Genomic DNA, 20,383 nt, shown 5'->3' with positions numbered 1-20,383 from the left:
CTTGGATTACTCTCATGTTGAATAGTTTGCCTTGTAAATGAACTAAGATTATTCTGTCATTTTTGATATTGCACCCACGTACTGCATTTTGGACTCTATTGTTGTGTATAGGGCTACTCCATTTCTTCTAAGGGATTCTTGCCCACAGTGCTGTGCTTAGTCGCTCAGCCATGTCCAACTCTTTGCAACCCCATGAATTATAACCTGTCAGTTTCCTCTGGCCACGGGGATTCTCCAGGCAAGAATACTGGAGTGTGTTGCCATGCCCTCCTCCAGGGGATCTTCCCAATCCAGGGGTTGAGCCCAGGACTCCCACATTTCATGCAGATTCTTTACCTTCTGAGCCACTAGGAAAGCCCACAGTAGTAGATCTAACAGTCATCTGAATTAAATCTGCCCATCTCGTCCCTGTTAGTTCACTGCTTGCCATCTTCTGCTTGATCACATTCAGTTTACCTTGTTCATGTACCTAACATTCCAAGTTCCTATGCAATATTTGTCTTTATAGTATCGACTTTACTTTCACCACCAGACAAACCCACAATTGACCATCATTTCCACTGTGGCCCAGCTGCTTAATTCTGGAGTTTGTAATTGCCCTCTGCTCTTCCCCAGCAGCATTTTGGACACCTTCTGACTTGGGGGGGCTCATCTTCTAGTATCATATCTTTTTGCCTTTTAGTACTTTTCATGGGGTTCTTTGACAAGAACACTGGAGTGGTTTACTATTTCCTCCCCCAGTGGACCACACTTTGTCAGAACTTTTCACTATCACCCATCTGTCAGGGGGCCCTGCATGGCATAGCTCATAGCTTCATTGAGTTTCCCAAGCCCTTTCACCATGACTAGGTTGTGATTCATGAAGGGGAGATCATCTGGAGGAAATTTTAAATATAATAAATCTCCAGGAGACTAAAATATCTGATTATCTGGTCCAATCAATATGACACAATTTAAGAAGCAACTCTTGCTCTAATATAGTTTCTATTTCTTTTCATTTTCATTTTGAAAGCAAAAGGCACATTTTTTAGTAAGTATCTTCTGTACTACAATGATGGCACAGCTTTAAAATTTGCTATAGCTGAACTGATATTTCTCATATTTTTCAGACTCTTTCCTTGTATAGGATCTGAATTTCTGTGTCTTATTTATTGAATAATTCACCACTCACCAATTGCAGCATCTCGTGTGCATATGAGAGCCCTGCTAATTACTGATCCGAAGCATTCATTAAACTATTCTGAAACATGACAAGCACCACTCTATCACATAAAATAAGGCACAGGGTACACATGCATGCTTGCTTGTTTAGTGGTAATACGGATTTTAGTGTGCACTTGTCAACCACTTTAGGTTTTCATTATTGTCCTGCTTGCCCTAATTCAGTGATGTATCATCTTCCTGCATTTGTCTAAATCAGTTCAGCAGCAGATAAATCAAAGCTTTTCTTGCCCTTGCCCTTCCAAGCTGTTCAAATCATCCATCTGATCGTGGAAGAAAGGAAATAATCACTTCCTTGGAAGAGGAAAATACCTGCATTAACTCTATAGTAAACCACTTCTGCATCAATGTGTGCAAATACACACGCGCACGTGTGGGTGCACATATGCCTACACACTGGTGTCATACACCTTAGGGCAGGTTCTGAAAGAAAAACATCAAAGCCTCAAAATGTTGAGTTTTTTTAAGAAAAAGAAAGCCATTTTCAATTCTCTTCTTTAAAGAATAGTATAACCTCCATTTCAAAAACCATATAGGAGCCCTTTTTTTTTTTTTTATCTTCATGAGCTGTAGGAGCTGGAAATTAATTGGTCCTTTAACTGGCAATTCCTTTGACAGACAATACACCCTGGCATCTGGAGATCTAATACATTTTTCTCTTTGTGGTTCAACAGAGGAAGGATCCTAAGCCAGGATAGACTTCCTGGGAAGACCTAAAGAAGGCAGCACCCCTCTCTTGCCCCTTTTATTCCCTTTCTCCAACCCATTCCCACTTTTGATATTTTATTTTACTTTTTTTTTTTTTTTTGCTTTTAAAGCTTTTGCTTCTTATTCTAAGAAGTACATTGCTGGAAAATATATCTATATATACACACATATTATAGCCTTGTGCTCAGTCGTGTCTGACTCTTTGTGACTCCATAGACTATAGCTTGCCTGCCTCCTCTGTCCATTGGATTTCCCATGCAAGAATACTAGAGTAGGTTGCTATTTCCTACTCTAGGGAGTCTTCCCAATCCAGGGATAGAAACTGCATATTTGCATCTCCTGCACTGCCATGCAGATTCTTTATCAGTGTGCCACAACTACTCAACATATATTGTATATTGGGGGATATGCTAAGTTTCTTCAGTCATGTCCAACTCTGCAATCCTATGGACTGTAGCCTGCCAAGATCCTCTGTCTATGGGATTCTCCAGGCAAGAATACTGGAGTGGGTTGCCATACCCAACTCCAGGATATGTATGTATATGTATATATGTATATATGTGTGTGTATATATATATATATATATATTTATAAAGTAAGGGTTACAGCTGTGACAAGGGAGACTCAAGTTTCCACCATGGCCTCCACTAGTATCTACTCCATTTCCAATATCCCCACCAGGATGGGGCTCTGCAACTCTTCCCTCTATCACAGAATTAAAACTCTGCTGCCCCTGAGTATTTCCCGGCATGTCAGATCTGAAATCAGAGCATTTGTCTTTTGCACATTCTGTGGGACATCACTCAAAATTCCATTTTCACAGAAACAACAAAATTAATGAACAGGACGCTTCCCATGTTCTGGAGGGGATCCAAACAAGCATCTCTGAACCGGTTTTGCTGTGTCACTTGTGCCCAGGATAGAACCTAGGTTGAGCTCTGCAAACTAGGATTTTTAATTTCTTTATGTGGAGGCAAAAGTAGCACAATGCAGTCATACATTCTATTTATTTCATTTTATAATTTTATTAAAAAGAGCACGCTCCCCATTTCACTTACTCTATTATATACGTTTTTATACGTATGTTGTCTCTTATTTGAAAGACTGTTTTTAGAGCAGTTTTAGGTTCACAACAAAATTGAGAGGATGATACAGAGACATCCATACACCCGCTAGCTCAATAATGCACAGCCTCCCCCAGTAGCAACATCTCCGCGGCAGCTGTACATTTGTCACAATGGATGAAACTGCACTGACACGTTATAATCAGCCAAGTTTATATCAAAGTTCATTCCTTGTGTTGTACATTCTGTGGGTCTAGAGAAATGTATCTTTCATATAGTATTATAGAGTATTTTCACAGTCCTAAAATTCCTGTTTTATCCCTGTTTAGACCCCAATCCCATCCCTAGCAACCATGGATCTTTTCACCTCTCCATAGTTTTGCCTTTTCCAGAATTTCATATGACTGGAATCATACAGTATGGAGTCTTTGCAGATAACCTTCTTCCACTTCGTATATTATCCATTTAAGTTTCCCCTGTCTTCTCATGGCTTGATACCTCATTTCATTTTGTTCTAAATAATATTTTCACTGGCTGAATGCATCACGTTATATTTATCCATTCACTTACTTTAGGATATGTTCTTTGCTTCCAAGTTTTGATGATTATGGATAAAGTTGCTACAGACATCTGTGTGCAAGTTTTTACGTGTATATGTTTTCAACTCCTTTGGGTAAATACCAGGGAGTGTGATTGCTGGATCATATGGTGATAGATATTTAGTAAGAAATTGCCACCAAACTATCTTCCAAAGAAGCTGCACTATTTTGGATTCTCACCAGCAATGAATGAGAGTTCTTGCTTCTCCACTTCCTCATCAGAAATTGATGATTTCAATGCACCTTATTTATATTTTATATAAATTTTCTCAACCATGAGTCTAATTTATTTTATTTTATTTTTTAACTTTACAATATTGTATTGGTTTTGCCATACATCAACATGAATCTGCCACAGGTATACACGTGTTCCCCATCCTGAACCCTCCTCCCTCCTCCCTCCCCATACCATCCCTCTGGGTCATCCCAGTGCACCAGCCCCAAGCATCCAGTATCATGCATCGAACCTGGACTGGCGACTCGTTTCATATATGATATTATACATGATTCAATGCTATTCTCCCAAATCATCCCACCCTCTCCCTCTCCCAGAGAGTCCAAAAGACTGTTCTATACATCAATGTCTCTTTTGCTGTCTCATATACAGGGTTATTGTTACCATCTTTCTAAATTCCATATATATGCATTAGGAAAGTTAACTGATTAAAGTAATATATACTTTCTTTAAAGTTTTCCTATGATGTGCCTGTGGGTGTGATATTATATACATGCAAACATATATATTCTCTCTCCTCTGGTTCTAGAGGACTTTTTTCTGATTCTTTGGCCTTTTTTTTAATTCCTTATAATTTCCTCAACAATACCCTTAGGCTCATTGCCCCGTATTATTCCTTTTGTATACTAATTCACTCTTCTCTTTCTTATCCTAAGAAATTCTGTCCTAATACTTCACTGGACATCACTCAGAGGAGTGAAAACCTGGATAAGCCTAGAGGTTTGCTTCCTCCTTTGATCTGTTAGTAGTTAGGAGTGAGTTGGCTCAACACCTCTGAGTTAGCTCAGAGAACAGGCTGATATAAATACCTGAGTTCCAGAGGTTTCTCTTTCTAACAAAGCCACTTCTCTGATTGGGAAGCACAGCTCTCACCTGTTCCTCCAGTTTCCATAGTGCATACAGCATCATAGGTCCCAGGTTTCTCTCTGTGGGCTGTTGCCACAGTGCATGCAGTCCACCATGCCCCATACAAGCTGTGGGACAATGAGATTTTGATGGGTTGTGTGCACTCTGCTACTTCTCTGCTTCTGAGTTTTTCCTCAGTGAGGGATCCCCCAGTGGTTCTGCTGGTCTAGTTCCTGACCCTTACTTACATAGTCATTTCAATCTCTAGCTGGTGACACTTTCCTTGGCTTCCCATGAGGCATCCCTCACCATCTAGAGGAGTGGCGTATAAACTATTGTACAAGATTCTCAGGCTAGTCCCAAAGCCAGTATCCTAATAGCATTAAAGTCCATTTTACACAATAATCTTGTTTCTGATTCAAGCAGTTTTCTGAAAACATCCCTCACAAGAAATCTATCAAGGCAAATTCCATTCTTATAAGAATTTGGGAGATTCTGAGCACAGAACCACATGAGTGAGGGATGTGGTTTTTGGCTGGCCACTGTTATCTGCGAATTAAGGACGTTTGACTCTGGCTGCACAGATTTCTGCCCTTGTTGTCCCTTTGCATGCATGCTAAGTCGCTTCGGTTGTCTCTGGCTGCCACCTTATGAACTGTAGTCCACCAGGCTCCTCTTTCCATTGGATTCTCCAGGCAAGAATACTGGAGTGGGTTGCCATCCCCTTCTTCAGGAGATTTTCCTGACCCAGGGATTGAAATTGCATCTCTCTCTGAAATCCCCTGCATTGGCAGGCAGGCTCTTTACCACTAGCACCACCTGGCAAGCCCTTTTGTCCCTTTACCAGTTGGTTGGTTCTCTTAATTTGTGGCAAGTACATGTGTGTAGAGGAGTTATGCTGTCTAGGTTGGTCATAGCTCCTAGACATAGCATGAGTACAGAGGGTAGGGTGGGATGATAACATATGCTAGTAACAATTCTAATGTTTTTCAAATGGTTGAAATAGGTATTTAGAATATTCACCAGTTGCCTGCTACTTCTAAAAATATTTAGAATTTTTCAAATAACCAGGCAAAATAGAAAGTCACAAAGTTATCATGCATTCTTTTACATATAAAAGCCCCAATTAAAAATTATAGCTAGAGGTATCAAACATAAAAATAAAAATTAAGTAATAGTCTGTACTTGAAAGCAGTTTAAATAAAGATACCAGAAACTCACCAAATATTTTATGTCCTACAGGATACTTAAGGCAATACAATTCCTTATTCTTTATATGTTTCAATGAAATCTTACAGCAGCACATGTTCTACACAATTTAGTCAGAAATCTCAGAGGATTCAAAAATATAATCACGGGAAGACTGTTGTTCCAGAGTGAAGACTCAGCAAAAAGTGAAAAGAAAATAAATGGATTACAACAAGCATACTAAAAAGGAAAAATAATGTTGATCAACTTCCCAAAGAAACTAGTGATAAAGGAATAGATTTTTGTCTGCTATTTTAATGTGATTTGTTGTTTTTTTAATTTCCAAATAACATATGCAGTTCAAAAAATAAGATAAAATCAAATAAAATTCTTTTCCAGTTTGTCTCAGGAGAGCTTAGTATTACAAAATAGCAATAACAAACAATAATATATTTCAGGGCTTAGGGTTAATTTATTAAGAGATTCAAATTATAGAAATCTAAAAAGAGGGGTGGGGACAAAGGGTATGGTATATTAATAATTCTTTGTAAGTAGCAATCATTCCTAATGGGAAAATAATTTAATTAACATAAAAGCATTGAACAATTAGTGGCTCTTATCTGGCTCAGAATCCATGAACTCAATTATCACTAGTCATCCCATTAGTTAAGGGTAAATCTGAGAAACTTTGGGAACTGTAGACAGGAATGTGATTCAGCTTCAGTGTTTGCCAATTTTGAACACAAAGTACCAGGTAAGGGAGAGCCACATGCCAGCCCATGTTTTCACTGCTGCTATGTTACAGCTAAAATGTAGCATTGATGCCAGTAAACTGTGGTAAGGCATCCAGCAGCAACTGAAAAATGTGGGGGTCAAGGGGTATGGTTTCTTTTACTTTGAGAAGTGAAGTTTTGGAAGACAGTTATGACAGGCTCAAAAATTTCTCAGCCTACATATTCCACAGTTACTTTCTCTTAGCCTCTTTGAGAGCCAATCTGAAGACCCTTGGCACCTCTGTTATGACGTTGGTTTAGAAATCATGGTTGGCAAGAGCAAATGTAGAGAGTGTCAGGGATGGGGGTGTGAGTGGACAGGTAAAGGAAGTACTTCTAAAATCCTTCATTGAAAAAAATGGTGTCAGTGTCACCACCCCATCATAAAGAGAATGTTGCCAGACAGGTTAAAGATTTTGGTCATTCTCCTAAAAGCAACAGGGAACCCTGCAAAAATTGATGTGATGTGACTATATCTCACTGAGAATTTATTTATTGAGTCTGAAAATAGTCAGATACTTGAAAGCGTGCAGTCTGTCCAACAGATAGGCCTCTGGAATTCTGCCATGATTTTTGTATGGCCAAGAAGCCCAAACTGTCATCCCCTTAGGCATCGTGACATGTGCTGCTTGTGCAAGATAACATGCCCGCAACAGAGGTTAGTAAATACGTTGGCACTCATGAAACCAAAGCAGAGAAGCATAGTCCATCTGGATGTCATTGCCACACAAGGTTCAGAAAAGAAGACAAAATCATGATAATGACCACAAAGCACTTTAGAAGCCTGTGTGCGTCAAGACCACATTCCCAGCAATGTTGCAGAGCAGGTGGGACATCCACGGGGATAATTCTGGCCACTCTGATACCTTTTCAGTAAAACAACATGTATAGGATCTTCTGAGTCCCTCAAACCTGGCCTACCCATTTACTTGTGTCCAAAATTTGGGTTTCAAATAAAATTAAGAACCACTTGTCTGAAAAGTGGAAGAATCAGGGATCAGGGGAGCAAAATTCTTGAATTACAGAGCATCGTTTTTCAGATTCAAACTAATCAACAACCATTCTACAATAAAGTTGCTCTTCTTTAAGCTTATTATGATTTTTTAAATAATCCATGTGCTTAGGTTAGAATTAGTGGGTAGTATTTCCATTTTAGTTTGGCTAACATGTATTTTCTTTATCATATTTCCCCTTGCATTAACTGTGCAAATTCATGTCTTTGGGAGTTTTTACAACTAATAGGAAAATAGCCTTTCCCCAAAATCCCTTAAATAAATAAATGCTCTATTTTAAAAATAATTACCAAAGGCCAAGATCACAGCTTGAACCAAGGCACTCAAAGACTCTCTTTTGATTTAACCAGAGTCAGGCTCCTTTGAGCCCATTTCTCTGCTAAGGCTCTATCCTTGGCCTGCTTAGTCCTGTTTTAACAAGAATTCTGCCGGATTAGTTTAATGGAAATCTCCCACTCTCAATATCTGACCAAATTCCTTATCCCCCACCCTGGATACCTTATCACCCTGACCTGTCTTCAGCAAGAATCTTGTCAGTTAGTTTACCTCTGATGGCTCCCCCTTAGTAATTGTCTATCACTGACCCCACCCTGCTTCTTTGCACTAAATCTCCATTTGTCTTTGTTGCATTTGGAGTGAGCCTGATCTTTCTTCCTTACTGCAAAGCCCCCACATTGAGTTGAAACTCTCTTGAATAAAGTCTTCCTTCCCATTTTTAACAACCATCATAAGTAACTTTTTCTCTAACACCAGGATTCTTCAAAATTTGCACAGTAATGATCAGAGAATGTTCTGAGAGAAAAAGCCTCCCCATCCTGCCTGCAAATCAGGAATGGTTATCATACATATGCCAGAGCTCTGAATAAATTTCAGCTGGATGCAGACCCTCTGGTGTAAACTGATGAAAGACAGGGACCACCACTGTCAGCACCCCCTGGAGAGCACAACGGCCTGAAATTAGTGGAAACTGACACCAACACTTGCAAGAGCCAGAGCTGCAGTAACAGTGGATCAAAGTGATGAGAAAGGTCATGAAGAAGTGTGGTACTTTTGTTCCTCCGGCCTCTACAGCAAGGTGAGCACACTAATCCGAGAAACAGGCTTAAGAGAAGCTTTCTCAGGAAATACTGTCCATATCACTGTCTTTGAAAACCTCTCAGCTGTGGTCCTGGTCCAGCTGCCCACTCCAACCCCCAAAACTGCTAAATCTATGGCAGTTGTCTCCTACTTTACTTCTTTCTCCACATTCTAAATTGAGAAATCTTTCTATAAAAATCATGGGCAGAAAACACACATCAATCATTTTAAGAACCCAGCCTAATCCTACTTAAAAAAGTCAATGAGATAATTTCTTATAAGGCTAATCATATACTTATCGTGTGACCCAGAAATCCCACTCTCCAGTATTTTCCCATATCATTAGTCTCCTATGGCTGCTGTTACAAATTATCATAAATTTAGAGGCTTAAAAACAACCCAACCTTATTATCTTACAGTTCTGTAGGTCAGAAATTCACAGATCTCACAGGGCTAAAATGAAGGTGTTAGCAAGAGTACATTTCTTTCTGTGATTTCAAGGGAAAAATCTGTCTTCTTGCCTTTTTAGCTTCTGGAGGCTGCTTGTATTCTTTGCCACTTTTTCTTCATAGGTAGTAACAGCAGATCAAGCCCTTTTCAAGCTGCTACTTCTCTAGTTCCCTATAACAGTTAGGAAAGGTCCATTTCTTTTAATAAATTATGTGATTTTGGTTGGGTCTACTTGGAAACATCAGGTTACACTCTATTTTAAGCTTATTAGGAACTTGAATTCCATCTGCAATCTTAATTCCCTTTTGCTGTGTTATATAGCATATTCACAGGCTTCCCTGGTGGCTCAAGTACTAAAGAATCTGCCTGCAATACAGGAGCTACAGGAGACACAGATTCAATCCCTGGGTCAGGAAGATCCCCTGAAGGAGGAAATAGTAACCCACTTCAGTACTTTTGCCTGGAGAATCCCATGGACAGAGAAGCATGGCGAACTGTGATCCATGGATCACAAATAGTCGGATACGACTGAAGCGACTTTGTATGCATAGCATATTCACAGGTTTGAGGACGAGGGGATGGGCATCTTTGGAGCCATTTTTCTACTGCTACAATCCAAGAGAAATGAATATACGTGTCCATACAAAGGCTTGTATTCAAATGTTCATAGCCATTTTATTCATAAAAGCTGATAACTAGAAGCAATCCAAATGTCATCAACTGGTGAATGGGTAAACAAATTGTGATACATCCATATAACAGAATATGCTCCACAGTAAAAAATAAACTACTGATACACACAACATGAATAAACCTCAAATGAATTATGCTGTGTTAAAGACACTAGATATAAAAAGGTATATTAAGGTATAAGTCCATTTTGTATAAATTTCTAGGCCAAGCAAAATCACAGTGATAGAAAACAGATGATAGCTGCAAGAGAGAAGGAGAATGGATTTACCACAGAGGTACACAAGAGAACTTTTTGAAATGATGGACATGGTTTATATCATGAGTGTTGTGGTGGTGACACAATCATATACATTTGCCAAAAGTTATTGGGTCATACCTTAAAATCGGTGAAGTTTATTGCATATAAATAAAGTATATAACTATATAAGATGTATAATAAGATATAAATTAAAATAAATATATAAATAAAATAGAATTAAAGTGATTATAAAAAATCACGAAGAGGACAATCATAACTTTCTAGTTCAATTCAGTTCAGTCGCTCAGTCGTGTCTGACTGCAGCACGCCAGGCCTCCCTGTCCATCAACAACTCCCAGAGCTTGCTCAAACTCATGTCCATTGAGTTGGTGATGCCATCCAGCCATCTCATCCTCTGTCATCCACTTCTCCTCCTGCCTTCAATCCTCCCCCAGCATCAGGGTCTTTTCCAATGAGTCAATTCTTTGCATCAGGTGGCCAAAATATTGGAGCTTCAGCTTCAGCATCAGTCCTTCCAATGAATATTCAGGACTGATTTCCTTTAGGATTTACTGGTTTGATCTTGCAGTCCAAGGGACTCTCAAGAGTTTTCTCCAACACCATAGTTCAAAAGTTTCAATTCTTCAGCACTCAGCTTCCTAGTAAGAATGAGTAAAGAGGCATGAGGCCCATGAAAAATTCTGCAACTCAGAAGATAAATACAAAAGAACAGAACTTTGTAAACTGACTTCCTCTGTGATTGGTTTTCTAAAAATATATTAAGAAATCATCAAAATAATATCTTTTTTATTTTCACCTAAAGACACTGTACCTATAAAAGAAGAGGAAAATATCATGAAAAAGAAAAATCTAAGACAAGGAAAAACTGGACAGATAGATTAAAAAGGCAATGTAATACTGAAATTAAAATCCAGAGAAGACACTTTTCTCCAGGTGAACTCATTGTATTTATTCACTCATTTACTTGGTGATTATCTCTTCCCTCAAGATGACCTGTGATCTCCCTGAGCGCTAGAACCTTGTTTTCTGTGTTCACCTCGTAGCCCTTGGTACCCTTGCATTTGGCCAGATCTCCATAATACTGGTTGATTTAAAGAATGCACAATTTAAAATTAGAAAAAATAAAATGAGTTATTACATAAAATGAAGGACACCAGATCTTCCATAGGAACTCAATGCCACTACTAGAGAAAGAAAGCAAAGCCCTCCCCTCACTGTTTCTCTAGCAAACTCTGGGAGACCTTCTGAATCAAGTAGGCTGCACCCTGTGTATGTGGCCTTTAACAGAAGCAGAAGATATTAAGAAGAGGTGGCAAGAATGCACAGAAGAACTGTACAAAAAAAGATCTTCATGACCCAGATAATCACAATGGTGTGATCACTCACACTCACCTAGAGCCAGACATCCTGGAATGTGAAGTCAAGTGGGCCTTAGGAACCATCACTATGAACAGGGCTATTAGAGGTGATGGAATTCCAGTTGAGCTGTTTCAAATCTTAAAAGATGATGCTGTGAAAGTGCTGCACTCAATATGTCAGCAAATTTGGAAAACTCAGCAGTGGCCACAGAACTGGAAAAGGTCAGTTTTCATTCCAATCCCAAAGAAAGGCAATGCCAAAACATGCTCAAACTACCACACAATTGCGCTCATTTCACACACTAGTAAAGTAATGCTCAAAATTCTCCAAGCCAGGCTTCAGCAATACATGAACTGTGAACTTCCAGATGTTCAAGCTGGTTTTAGAAAAGGCAGAGGAACCAGAGATCAAATTGCCAACATCTGCTGGATGATGGAAAAAGCAAGAGAGTTCCAGAAAAACATCTATTTCTGCTTTATTGACTATGCCAAAGCCTTTAACTGTGTGGATCACAATAAACTGTGGAAAATTCTGAAAGGGATGGGAATACCAGACCACCTGATCTGCCTCTTGGGAAACCTGTATGCAGGTCAGGAAGCAACAGTTAGAACTGCACATGGGCTAACAGACTGGTTCCAAATAGGAAAAGGAGTACATCAAGGCTATATATTGTCACCCTGCTTATTTAACTTCTATGCAGAGTACATCATGAGAAACGCTGGGCTGGAGGACACACAAACTGGAATCAAGATTTCCGGGAGAAATATCAATAACCTCAGATATGCAGATGACATCACCCTTATGGCAGAAAGTGAAGAGGAACTAAAGACCCTCTTGATGAAAGTGAAAGAGGAGAGTGAAAAAGTTGGCTTAAAGCTCAACATTCAGAAAACGAAGATCATGGCATCTGGTCCCATCACTTCATGGGAAATAGATGGGGAAACAGTGGAAACAGTGTCAGACTTTATTTTTGGAGGCTCCAAAATCACTGCAGATGGTGATTGCAGCCATGAAATTAAAAGACGCTTACTCCTTGGAAGGAAAGTTATGGCCAACATAGACACCATATTAAAAAGCAGAGACAGTTCTATTTCCAGTTTTTTAAGGAATCTCCACACTGTTCTCCATAGTGGCTGTACTAGTTTGCATTCCCACCAACAGTGTAAGAGGGTTCCCTTTTCTCCACACCCTCTCCAGCATTTATTATTTGTAGACTTTTGGATCGCAGCCATTCTGACTGGTGTGAAATGGTACCTCACAGTGGTTTTGATTTGCATTTCTCTGATAATGAGTGATGTTGAGCATCTTTTCAAGTGTTTGTTAGCCATCTGTATGTCTTCTTTGGAGAAATGTCTATTTAGATCTTTGGCCCATTTTTTGATTGGGTCATTTATTTTTCTGGAGTTGAGCTGTAGGAGTTGCTTGTATATTTGATCCAGCAATCCCACTGCTGGGCATACACACTGAGGAAACCAGAAGGGAAAGAGACACATGTACCCCAATGTTCATCGCAGCACTGTTTATAATAGCCAGGACATGGAAGCAACCTAGATGTCCATCAGCAGATGAATGGATAAGAAAGCTGTGGTACATATACACAATGGAGTATTACTCAGCCATTAAAAAGAATGCATTTGAATCAGTTCTAATGAGGTGGATGAAACTGGAGCCTATTATACAGAGTGAAGTAAGCCAGAAGGAAAAACATAAATACAGTATACTAACGCATATATATGGAATTTAGAAAGATGGTAACGATAACCCTGTATACGAGACAGCAAAAGAGACACTGATGTATAGAACAGTCTTATGGACTCTGTGGGAGAGGGTGGGAAGATTTGGGAGAATGGCATTGAAACATGTGAAATGTCATGTATGAAACGAGATGCCAGTCCAGGTTCAGTGCACGATGCTGGATGCTTGGGGCTGGTGCGCTGGGAAGGCCCAGGGGGATGGTATGGGGAGGGGGGAGGGAGGAGGGTTCAGGACGGGGAGCATGTGTATATCTGAAATTAAAAAAAAGAAAAAAAAATTTAGAACTCATAAATGTTGAAATAAATCAGAATGAATGAAAAAAAAAATAATAAAATAAAATATGCTATCTAAAAATAAATAAATAAATAAAAAGCAGAGACATTACTTTGTCAACAAAGGTCCATCTAGTCAAAGCTATGGTTTTTCAGTGGTCATGTATGGATGTGAGAGTTGGACTATAAAGAAAGCTGAGAACAGAAGAATTGATGCTTTTGAACTGTGGTGTTGGAGAAGACTCTTGAGAGTCCCTTGGACTTCAAGGAGATCCAGCCAGTCCATCCTAAAGGAGATCAGTCCTGGGTGTCCATTGGAAGGACTGATGTTGAAGCTGAAACTCCAATACTTTGGCCACCTGATGCGAAGAGCTGACTCATGTGAAAAGACCCTGATGCTGGGAAAGATTGAAGACAGGAGGAGAAGGGAATGACAGAGGATGAGATGGTTGGATGGCATCATCAACTCAATGGACATGGGTTTGGGTGGACTCTGGGAGTTGGTGATGGACTGGGAGGCCTGGCGTTCTGCCATCCGTGGGGTCACAAAGAGTCTGACACGACTGAGTGACTGAACTGAACTGTAAGATTGCAAGGTTCCCCTTCCTTTCCTTTGTTGAATATGAGATCTCCTCTCCCCCAAGTGAGTATCACGTCCCATCTTGTCACAAAGCAATCTCAGAGAAAGTCATATGCTGCACTCAGGTGTGAAAGTTTGACAGGAGCTGGGGTGCCATAATGGCTGCTGACAGCTTCTTTGCTTTGTTTTTCTTCCTTACTTCCTCCTGCAATGCTGTTCTTATACATGACATCTTCCTTAAACTCTTAGATTATGGTCTTATTTTCTACAAGAGCTACTATTAAGATAATGCTAATAAAATTTTGTCATAAGGAAAATGCTTATGGTGTGATATTAAGTTTTTTAAAACACTGGATAACAGTACACAGAAAAATAATGGGAGGAAATTAATTACATTGTGAATAATTGTTTCTTCTGTATGTGGAATATGAGCCACTAGAAACACTTTTCTAGTGGTTTTTCTTCATTATTAAAAAAAAAATGAAGAAAGAAAATGAACAAAATAATGTGAGAGTTCTAAATGAAGTATGATCTACAAAGGAATATCAGTTCTTCTAACCGAGTACCAACTATGTCTAAACACGATAGGTTCACAGTCTAGAAGGGCTGCCCACACACACAGTCATACATGTAGTATGAGGCATATATGGTAAGTACCACAGATAACATGGAGAAGGTGATGGCACCCCACTCCAGTACTCTTGCCTGGAAAATCCCATGGACGGAGGAGCCTGGTAGGCTGCAGTTCATGGGGTCACGAAGAGTCGGACACAACTGAGCGACTTCGCTTTCACTTTTCACTTCATGCATTGGAGAAGGAAATGGCAACCCACTCCAGTGTTCTTGCCTGGAGAATCCCAGGGACGGCGGAGCCTGGTGGGCTGCCGTCTCTGGGGTCGCACAGAGTCGGACACGACTGAAGCGACTTAGCAGCAGCAGCAGCAGTAGCAGCAGCAACAGATAACACTGCAAGGGAGTTTCAAGCATGGAAACATGAATATGTATGTGAGACCTTCTAAGAAAGTACTGAGAATTGTTATATTTGACATATAAGAGAGGATGAAAATTTTTTATGTATTCACCTGAAATCATTAAAGTAGTTCAGAAACTGGAAAGGAGAGGGGCCCATAGACTTCAACCAGTGATTGTCAATCAACATGATTTTGGCTTTCAGCAGACATTTGGCAATATCTTGGAGATGTTTTTGGCCATCACAACTGATGAAGAGGTATTACAGGTATCTAAGAACCCCAGTATGTGGATTACTGGGTAAAGCCCCAGGATACTTCTAAAAATCTGGTGTACAGGACAGCCCTCCACAATAAGGAATTACTCAGCCCAAAATGTCAACAGTGCCAATTGAGAAATTCTGAATTAGACAGAAAATACAAAGCATGTATGTATTTACTAGTGGAATATTCATTTGAGGATTTATAATTTATTAGACATATAAAATTAATATTTTACCATGAGTTCATGAATAGGTAGTTGAGTAATCCTGCCAACACTTATACTATTCCCAATGGCCATACCCTAAAGGATTTTGAAGGACTCAAACTCCTATTCCATCAGATTAAAATGTGAAAGATTGCTTAGCCCAATTCATGGATGTTGACTGGAAATAACAATGTACATGAACAGAAGAGAAAGAAGATCTGTCTGATTTGTCTCAGATATGTATTATCCTACAAATGTATTTGTATCCTACAATTGTATCCTCAGAATTGTATTTATCCTACAATTACAGATTAGGAGGTGAAAGGGAGGAGAAAGAGCTCATCATTGTCTAAAGACATTTTTCTGAGTATTTATAGCTCCCTGGGAGTAACTTTTGTTTGGTAGATAGCAAAATTTGTGCAGCTCGCTGAGTCGGTCATTAAACATTTGCCTGAAGATCTTAGTGTTAGCATCAGTGACAGAGTTTCCTAAACATGTCACATTTCCTCCAGCTGTCATGAAGAATTATAGCTTCTGTGACTCACAGTATAATAGCAGCTATTTGTGGTATTTTAACCTAATGTACAGCCCCAGAGGAAAAACAACAGAAACAATAAAACATCTGCCAGGGACTTGCTTGAAGGAAGGGCTTCTGAGTGTTCTGAGGATCCCAAATTAAAGAGTGAAGGCTCCAGTGTCATACACTAAAGGGTCTGCCTTCATTAACTTCCGGTAATTTGTCTTGATTACCTCCACACCTCACAGGCGGGCATTCTAATCCACCTATGTCGGCTTTATTTGGTAAAATTATAGGCAAACCCAGAAAAATGTAAAGAGCAGGCTAGGATGAGGGAGGGGCACTGCTACACACAAATATATGCAAAGGATCCTCTTTAATGAGTTTATTCTTCTGTGTGGATTCCTGCCATGGCTAGATTGCCGCTGTGTAGCAGGAAGGGAGGGTGGCCGGGGAACTGGCTGCCACCCTCCCTTTTATTTTAATATGAAGCTCAGTGTCAAAACCACCAGCAGGATTTCTCCTTTCTTCCTCTTCAGCCTATCAGAGTCCAGGGTTGTTCGCAACAGACTCGGGAGAAGCAAGCACCAGCTTTGGAGCGACCAAATCCACTAAACAAAATAAACCGTGTCATTTCATGCTAATTCAAAGACTCATTCCAACTGCTGTGTGATGAGGGAGCCAAGAACCGAACTGTAACCCAAACACAAACATCGCGCTGCCAGGAAACGGCTAATGCGGCCTCCCATTGCACAGAGCTTTCAAAATGTTTTAAGCGTTGATGAATACATCGTTTTGGAAAGAGTTCAAACATATGCAGCATTAATTCTACAAATATATCTTTCTTTCAAAAATAATCCCCATGCTTTGGAACGTGGATGAGGAAATGGACCCTTGAGTCCACGCAGGTGGACGGTTCCTCCCAGCGTTTGCTCACCCTCAGTACCGCACCCACTTCCTGCAGCCTCCATCAGAGCATTCGCTGCATTTACTTCCCTTTCAGAAAACGGACGACACGCCAGAGCCTTACTCTTCAAGAATGAGGGATATATTGAAAGTCTCTTTAGGGTGCTCTGTGCAATCATAAGCTTCAAGGATAAAGACAGAGGTGTATTTACTTTAAAACTCATTTTTTAATAAAATGAAATGTGATCCCCTATCCCATAAAAAGGAGCATAAAAAGATTGATAAACCCCTTTGTGCCCATTTACAGGAAGGTGCAGCAAAATCCAACCTGGCTATAGAACATGGTGAATCAGCATCTAGTGAAAAGTGAAAGTGCTAGTCGTTCACTAGTGTCCAATTCTTTGCCACCCGTGGACTATATAGCCTGCCAGGCTCCTCTGTCCATGGAATTCTTCAGGCATGAACACTAGAGTGGATTGCCATTCCCTTCTCCAGGGTATCTTCCCACCCCAAGAATCAAACCCTGGGTCTGTTGCATTGCAGGCAAATTCTTAACCATCTGAGCCACCAGGTAAGCCCAAGCATCTGGTAATTTGCCAAAAAAGCTGCCCCTAAAAGTAGACTTGGCCATCCCAGGTCTTGCACAGCAAAAATATTCCCTCATTGAGGCCCAGACACTCATCAGTGCCAAGCCAATTGGAAACAATTTCAGTTTGAGCTGTGCTGTGGACTTATTTTAGTCTAGACAGGACCTGCTTTCAAACCTCAGATGAACCCAAGAAGTTCTTGTTCCAAAGGTTCTAACTCAAGCCACCTAAGACCATGGCTTTCCATTCCAGAGCCAGCCTCTCTGAACTGAGGAGGCCAATCAGGTTAACTTAAGGGGTGCATTGCAGTAGGAAGGAGGAGTATTTCAACCAGGTTGTTCCAGTTATTTGTTTACCTGTTTTCTTTCCCTGCTAAATCCACCCTTCTATCTATCCTCTGCTGGTAATGCTAAAGATAAAATTCTACAAACTGGGCTTCCTATCAGGTCCTGACAATGTGAGGTACAAGCGTGAAAGGAGTGTATGGGGGAGGAGGTCAAAGGACTCCAGCAGCAGAGTCCAGCCTCAGCCCCAGCCACCTCCTGAGGCTCCTCAGAAATCTGAGCACCACCTGAGTGGCACTGACATTCCAAGCTCCTGGATGCTAGTGATTCTACATCTCTTCTTCATTTTCCCTCAGTGTCGAGCGTCGTACCTTTTGCTCTTTTAGCCTGTTAACATCCGTGTAAAAAAATTCTCTGTATTAAATTCCATCCATTTGCAGTACCTTATACCTTTCAAGGTATTCCATTTTCCTGGCTGGATCCTGGCCTGTAGAGTAAAGCATGACAGAGGGCTGAGGTTTGGGAGCTGGGAGGAGAGAAGGGTAAAGGAAACCTGGATTTACTGAAAGGTCTGGGGTTTCCCACGTGGTGCTAGTGGTAAAGAAACCACCTGCCAATCCAGGGGGCTTCCCTGTGGCTCAGACGGTAAAGAATCCACCTTCACTGTGGGAGACTTGGGCTCGATCCCTAGGTTGCGAAGATCCTCTGGAGAAAAGACAGGCCAAAGCAGGAGACATAAGACACACAGCTTGGATCCCTGGTTCAGGAAGATCCCCTGGAGGAGGGCATGGCAATCCGCTCCAGTATTCTTGCCTGGAGAATCCCATGGACAGAGGAGCCTGACTACAGTCCATGAGGTCACAGAGTCAGACAAAACTGAAGCGACTTAGCAGGTACTAGGTTTTCCACTTAGTGGAGGAAAAGCTAAAAGTGAGGCTCTGGATCAGTGGTGTCCAATAGGGTAGTCTTTGAAAGAGGGCTAGTGTGACCGAGGGACTGAATGTAAATTATTTTTTGGTATTCAGTTTGGTTATGTTTGGAACAGCTTAGGTAAGCAAAGTACTTTTTTAACTGCATATTTTAAATCTAAATAGAGATGAATTATCCCTGATGGTAGCATGCAGATTGGGATACGCTGCTGCTGCTGCTAAGTCTCTTCAGTCGTGTCCAACTCTGTGCGACCCCATAGACAGCAGCCCACCAGGCTCCTGTGTCCCTGGGACTCTCCAGGCAAGAACTCTGGAGTGGGTTGCCATTTCCTTCTCCATTGCATGAAAGTGAAAAGTGAAAGTGAAGTCACTCAGTTGTGTCCGACTCTTCTCAATCCCATGAACTGTAGCCTACCAGGCTCCTTGGTCCATAGGATTTTCCAGGCAGGAGTACTGGAGTGGGTTGCCATTTCCTTCTCCATGGGATATGCTACAAGATGCATACTGGATTTTGGAGGTTTCAGTTTTTTAAAAAAGAATGTAAACATCTTAGTAATAATTTTTCACAGTGATAATATGTTAAAATGATACTATTTGAGCTATACTGAGTTAAATATATTATTGAAATTAATTTCACCTAATTTTTTTAAACTTTTTCAGTGTAGCTACTAAAAATGTTTTAAATTATATAGCTCGCATTCTATTCCTATCACACTGTGTTGCTCTAGGCTTTTATTTCTTATACTTTCAATATCCAGATTCTTCATCCAAGTACATTGCACTAGTTATTGTTCATTTTGGTAGCATGCAACCAAACCAACTCTGAATAGTTTAATGACAACAAATTGTTAGCTACATACAGAAAGCAACAGCAAGCAGAGTAGAAACCTGAAGTTAAAATAGTAATGTAAAAATGTCTGGAGAACCAGCACTAACCTGAATTTGACACCAAAGAAGTCAACCTCTGTATATTTTCTCACTTCCCAACATGCTATTTTAGGGCCAGATGGCAAACAAAATAACAGAAACACATAAACAGCAAAGCCAGATAAAAGAATATCCCTCTAAATTCAATCTAACAGTTGCAGGTAATTAGCTTATGATGTCTGAGTCATTCAATATGCTTTCAAATTTCACAACAAAGTCATCCAAATGATTACAACTCATTTGTTAAGAGTCAAGGTTCGTCAGTAAAAAGGAGTGAGGATTCTGGATTTGGCGTTTCAGAGGAAGAAAAATAGTAAGATAGCATCAGCAATTATACCATGCACTTAAACTGTACATTTATGTGTATTTCCACAAGACAGACTTCCTATTAATGTTGTCTCTTTTCTAATCATAAGAAAACTAGTTTCCATACAGAATTTTTTTATGTTATAGCCAATATGTTTCTATTACAATTCTTTAAATTCTTTAAGAAACTACAGAGCAATCAAGCAATATGCAAATGCTTATTCAGTGTCCCCTAAGAAACAAAGCACTAGGTGAGGGGCTTGGGTGTTGAAGAAATGACTGTGTCTTCTTGGCAAGGAACTTGCAATGAGAGAGAATGAGAGAGAGAGAAAAATATAGAATGCTACAATTTTAGCTTTGGAAGAATCTTAGATGTCACCTAATCCAATCTTCTAGCT

The sequence above is a fragment of the Bos javanicus genome, chromosome 5 (genome assembly GCF_032452875.1).
Source record: "Bos javanicus breed banteng chromosome 5, ARS-OSU_banteng_1.0, whole genome shotgun sequence".
Taxonomy (NCBI): domain Eukaryota; kingdom Metazoa; phylum Chordata; class Mammalia; order Artiodactyla; family Bovidae; genus Bos; species Bos javanicus.
Note: the sequence above shows the minus strand (reverse complement) of the source record.